The following is a 6,357-nucleotide window of genomic DNA, read 5'->3' on the forward strand; positions in this document are numbered from 1 at the left end:
TATATACACCATTTTGTACAGCCATCCTCCTCAGAGGCTGGTGGCTGTTTTTTTACATTTGTTTATTCCACTGATGGGTAACAAGCTCTTCTTCATAGTGTGAATGGTGGAAGGCGCAAGATTCCTTCTGAGCAACAACAAATTCGCAAAGAGACGGCATGGTGTTCTTTTCTGGGCAGCCGTATGAAAATGTGTGTAATGGCATGAATGACATCGCTCACATAACGGATGGACCATGCAATGATTCACAAGGACCTCTGAGGTCAATTCAATGACCGAGCTCAAGGGAGAGGCTATGGGTAGATATGACAGCCCCTGCTCATCCCTAACCTTGCCTACCAGATTGATCAATTTTGGTTTGAAGGTGGGAAGGGAGAAGGGAGAGAGCGTGGGAAAGAGCAGCTCAGCAACAAGCACACTCCCACTACCCTTCCAACATAAGAAATGAACTGGATGGTGGGGACTAGAATGGGATGGACTAGGACTTCTGCCTAGTCACTCCCTTTTCAATCCAATCTTACTGAATACATTTCACACACTTTTACCAAGGGCTGCTGATTCAGCCTCTGTTCTCTTGGTGATTGCCACTAGTGCCATCATTTTCCTCCTCACCAATGCCTACAGTATTTTCCAAAGGGTTTCATATGATACCTCCCCTGTGTTGTCATTCAGAATGCTTGGGACATTGCACACCTGTTGGCTCTATCCTGTAATGAGCCGCTGCCCATTCTTTATTTCCGATCTTAAAGGACCACCTCCACTCTCTAAGTGATATGCTTGGCAGGGTTGGATATGGCCAGATATGGTATGTACCCTACTGTCCGCTAAGATGTCAATTCAGCAAATTCCCCTAGATCTAAATATGCCAATATATTAGAAATAGGTATAGTACTTGGTCTTCCAATGTCCAACGTCTTACAACCCACCATATATCAATCAACCCCATGTTCCCCCAGACCTTGCATTGATGTGTGTGACATGTCTGTTTCCCTCTGATTTATAACGCATGCCCATTGTATCCACCCTGCCCTTCATGCATTGACTGAACTACCTCCCAAGATTATCCTCCGCACTGCAAAGCCTTTTACCTTCTGTGGCATTACAGTCAGGAAGTGGTCTTGCACCGGATTTGGTGCACATACTAAACGCATAGTGATAATTTCATGCACCCTCTACCATTTTACTAAAATATATGTCCTGTAGAGGTCTGTCCCTGGCCTCAAGTACAGTTAGCCCCACTGTGTTCCTCAGAGAATCACTACCCTACATGTTTAATTTGTAAGGGTTGCGGCTATCTGAATATTGTAGTGTTTTGGTCTGAATCTCCCTGCATCACCCCTCTTTAGGTGTGCTCCTACAACAGAATTAGCACCACCTTTTTATTTATAGATCAGCATTCACTCTAGCAGTTTTTGAAGAATAGTTTTGGCCCTTGATGTCATACAGAATCTTGAATGTCCCTGTATCCTCTCCGACTGGCTCCTCATCGCCATGAGAAATTAACCACTGTTCTTACTACCTCTCCAGGACCCCCACTGCTCCTCTCATCCCTTAGCAGTCAAGCTTCCTGGTTTCCCTGGACCCTTGCAAATACCTCAACTAAACAGTAATCCATGCAAACTAAACATCAGTTTACTGGGATACACATATTTTCCTCAGGTTCCTCCTACATCCCTCTCACATTGTGAGCCACTGCCTATAAGGTTCTCATTCTGCAACTTCCACCTCTGGAGCCAAATTACCTCTACTGTTGGGCCGGTCACCTCACTGATGTCTCAGCCTAACTGGTCCTAGGGCTCTGCTCATGTCCTAGCATCACTCGATGGAGCACCGGTGGTCATTTCTCTGTATCCCTCTTCGCTTCTTTCTTCTGCTGAAAGATGTGTCGCACCTTGATGATTTATCTCCCTGTTTTTTCCGCTCATTGTGCCCTTCCTTTTATGTGCTCCCCCATGCCTCTTTTTCTTATGGATGAGCAGTGATCACAACTGCTTTCAGACCCTCTTTTACGGACTCCAAGTGATTCTTCGCTTCATCAATTGGAAGTTGTGTGCCACAGGGTACTGCCGAGCATTACCATTTGTTCCTTTTTGATAGTTTTCAGCCACTGGTTTAAATGTGCCCCTTTCTTCTAGCCCTTCTGTAGCATCCCAGCGAGCCCAAGTTCTATGTAACGTCTTACTTAGTACCCATATCTGCTGTTCCAATAAAACATTATATATACCTTTATATACCTTTATAATAATCATCCTAAGTGTATTTCCCCTCCTGTGGCTCTGAGGTGTGGTTGTTTGTGGTTCCTGGGACTCTATAACAAGGCTCTTCTACCGTTCAAACATCTACAACTCAATCAATCAATCAATCAACTGGGATTTGTAGAGCGTGGCTAATCACCCGCGAGGGTATACAGGCTTCAACCAACCTACCCATCAATCGGGCACGAGCTGAGGTCCACTCGCTGTCCTATGTCTCCATCACACCTGTTGATAGAAATGCCCCTTTTATACCTTACTATTGTCCACAATTTGGAAGTAAGAGACTCTGTATTTCTACTTTCAATATATTATCTGAGTGGACATAAAATGCAGAGTTAGCCCTGCACAGCATGCTTGAATGCTTGATATTGGTAGACCTTCCATTTTCTCTATATAAATTCTGTGCCGTTGTCAATTCCCTTCAACAGGTCTCAGCCGGTCGTGCCAGCACTCCACAATAGCTGCTGGTAGCACCGGCCCTTCTATCCAGTTTTTATCATATCTTCCTCTGTTGCCCTTTATCTCACCTGTGAAGCTTCATGGGCACTCTTACACCTTTCTAACTTATGTGAATATAGCATCCATGTGAAGTGACTTGATTTTCCCCATCTAGCGCCTCTATAGTGGCTTTTCCAGCTTCGCCTCCCATTCTACCCCTTTTTAATGCCCATGTTCTCCTACCATCCTGGATTCTGTCTACCCTTCCACCATGTTCTACTTAGATTGAGTTGGTGCTTCTGTGCTCCTGCTTCTCTGAAGTCTATGTGTGGGAATGCCTATGCCCCTCCCCCTTGATAGCTTGCCTTTCAGATTGCAGTGTTATTGCAGGAGAACCTCTAATCTTCTACCCTTCTCTAGAGCCCATACAGTGGTCCATCTGTCTCACATCTCTTGTATAGTGCACTGGCTGGCGGCGTGTGATGATTTGTGATGATTTGTGCAATAGTGAACATTCCACGGTGCTCTTGCCCACATCTCTAATCTGCATGCTGGGTGAGTGTTCTATCCAGTCATCTGTAACCTTTCTTATGGGGTGTCCTTGGCATCCAACCCCTTTATACAGCTACACACCAGCAATAGTGCACTGATGGGAGTGTATCTGTCAAGTGCCACTACAGCAGACCTGAGGAGGTGCCCTTCTCCTGCCTCTCTGTAGAGCACGTAGAGGTGTGGGTTTCCGATCCAAACTTTCTTACATGCACATATGGAGGTGTTTGCCCTCCTGCCACTCTTCAATATGCATACGAGGCTCATTTATTCGCGTAGCCTTGGTGATGTGTGCTGTATCTGTTGAGATGCCCCTGCCCTCTTACCCCTCTGCAGGGCAGCAGCAGACGTGTATCTGGAAGGTGCTCCCTCCTGCTTCAGGAAAGGGCTGACCACAGCTTTTCAAAGCTTCCAGGGCAGATGATTCTAACATTTGGGTCAGGAATTCGTCTAGTTTCAGTGCATTTCAATCGTGTGTCTTTGGCAGGTGCAAAGCACACAGTTTTAATTATTGGGACTGAGTGTGCATGTTTAACAATTGTTGCCAAACCTGATGGGTCTGCCTGGCATTTTCAGTTCCTATAGTAAGCTTTTGGTGTTGGCAATGCTTGTTTAAACAGAGCAAGACTTATTGACTTTGCCTCAGCTTGTTCTATTCATGTGTTGTATTTGTCGATCTTAAAGTGTTTTTAGGCACTAAATAGTGTCACGTTGGCACTTTATGAAGGGGCATACACTAATTAAAAACATGTTTGTTATGTTTCTTTCTGAGCTCAGACCAGAAAGTAATGAGACATGGAAATAGAAAAGTTAAGCTAGATTTCAAATGAAACGACCTCTTTGCAGCTAAATATTACACGCTAAATCCTAACTCGTGAAGTAGCTTCCTTCAATGAGTGAAGAGTCAAGCCCCGTCTGCCCAGGTGTTCACTGAATGTCACGGGTCCTGCACAGCAGCATTGATGGTTGTCAAAGAGCTGAGCTCACAAAGAGGAAGCTGCAGTTTTTGCTCGGCTCTGTGTCACTGTGAGCGGGTAGCTAGCTTCCTGCTGACAGTAATAATCCGCGGCGTCGCCGGCCTCGGCTCTGCTGATGCTGAGAGTAAAGTCAGACCCGGACCCACTGCCGCTGAAGCGGTCCGAGACCCCGGGCTGGCGATTGGTGGCCACATAAATGAGAAGCTTGGGGGCTTCTCCGCGCTTCTGCTGGTACCAGTGTAAGTAATTGCTGATAGATGTACTAGATTTACATCTGAGTGAGATGGTTTCTCCCAGGGTCATAGCGTGGACCTCTGGGGTCTGAGTCAGCACAATCTGCGCCCTGGACTCTGAAGACAGAAAGACAAATAATGTCAACAATAATCAGCCAGGACTATATAGAGAGTGTGAAACCTATAGAGATAAATATACTGCCCATCACAGATATGTTAAAAATAGATCTCTTTCTCTCATCAATAAATCAGCGCGGCAGCCACAGCTCTCACCATGAATCCACAGCAGAAGCATCAGGAAGACCTGGGTTGGCGCCTTCACCTCCATCGCTGCTGCTCAGTCAGGGCTGATTCTGAAGCCGTCAGTGCAGGAAACACACTTATAACAGGCAGGACACCATGGAGGGGCCTGGAGAGAGAGATGCAAAACACCCACCGCTGGGTATGTAAATGTGGCCACGGGTGTAAATCAGGGGCCGCTCTGGTACTTCTTGCTGTTCATTTTTTATTGGTTTCTAAGTTTTCGTATTGAAGATCGAGTTAATGTACATTTTTATGCATTTCTGAGCAAATGGACTGGCTGTTTTCTTTTTCCGAATGCTGATATTTTTATGCAATGTTCACATGTACATTTGTGATAACTATGAATTATCTAGAAGACTAAATTATCTTAACTGTCTGTTGTACCGTCATGAACCACCCGGAGGCAGCTGGGAGCGTTGTTGTGATTCAGTGCTTAGAGAATCACAAAATCGGTTTAGATATTGCCACCAATGTACAAATTAAAAGGGGCAAGATTATGGGCCATATGTAGGAAGACCGTCGGTAACGGCCGATTTTCGGTAAATATCCCGTTACCGACCGGTATTCAGGCTTTTGGTATGTAGGGGGCACATTTCAGGATTCGGTAATTTACCGAATCGGTAAAATTACCAATTTGGTAATTTTACCGATTCAGTAAATACCGAATCCTGAAATGATATGTAGGGGGAGGGGAGTGTGTGGTTGTTGTGGGGATTTGTTATTTACCACCAACTAAAAGTTGGTGGTAAATGACGAATAGCTGTAAAAAAGCATTTTTTTGCACTTTGAAGTGTGTAATGTGGCAGACATACATGCCCTTAGGGCATGTATGTGTGCCACATGTGCACACATGCAGGAATCAGGGGTGCAACAGGGTGTCACTGTGACACCCTGCCACCCTTGATTGTGCTCCCCCCATTACCGAATCGGTATTTACCGATTCGGTAATGGTAACTGGCTTCCCATTGATTCCTATGGGCCTCCTGGCCCATAGGAATCAATGGGAAGCCAGTTACCATTACCGAATCGGTAAATATCGATTCTAAATTACCGACCCGTTCCGATTCGGTAAATATTACCGATGGATTACCTACATATCATTTACCACTTCATGAATACCGAATCGGTAAAATTCGGTATTTATGAAGTGGTAAATGTTAGGCTACCTACATTTTATTATTTATTTATTTATTTTGAGAATTTGTAAAGCGCGACTGACACCTTGCAGGCTTCCTGGCGAGTGTCTTTTCCAAATTGTGAGAAACAAAGCAACATATCTATACTAAGCAATAGGTCTATGTACTACATCCCCACAAACCGCTCACATCACATCACTTCTAGGGATATAAACCTCTCTGATAACTGTCAATGTGAAACAACATCATAGAAAGTTCACACAGTAGAATCAGAAAGAAATAGAGTCCACATTGCATCAACGATATCCAACCCGTCCACCATCATTCAGATTATACGCTTATAAATTGCAATTACAAGCACCTCCTGGAACCAGTTTTCATGGGGTGTTGGAGAGATTTGCTGCCACCCCTGATAAAAGCAAATTTTTTTGCCACTGCATATATCAATTAGTCAATCAATCAATGC

At 44.8% G+C, this 6,357-nt stretch overlaps 1 pseudogene; it reads right to left on the reverse strand.

The window, feature by feature from the left end:
* Nucleotides 1-4,225: 4,225 nt before the first annotated feature.
* On the reverse strand, nt 4,226-4,780 carry LOC146863215 (immunoglobulin kappa variable 3-11 pseudogene; annotated as a pseudogene).
* Between the last annotated feature and the right edge of the window lie 1,577 nt (nt 4,781-6,357).

This window comes from Triturus cristatus, chromosome 2_2 (genome assembly GCF_964204655.1).
Source record: "Triturus cristatus chromosome 2_2, aTriCri1.1, whole genome shotgun sequence".
In the NCBI taxonomy this organism is placed as follows: Eukaryota; Metazoa; Chordata; class Amphibia; order Caudata; family Salamandridae; genus Triturus; species Triturus cristatus.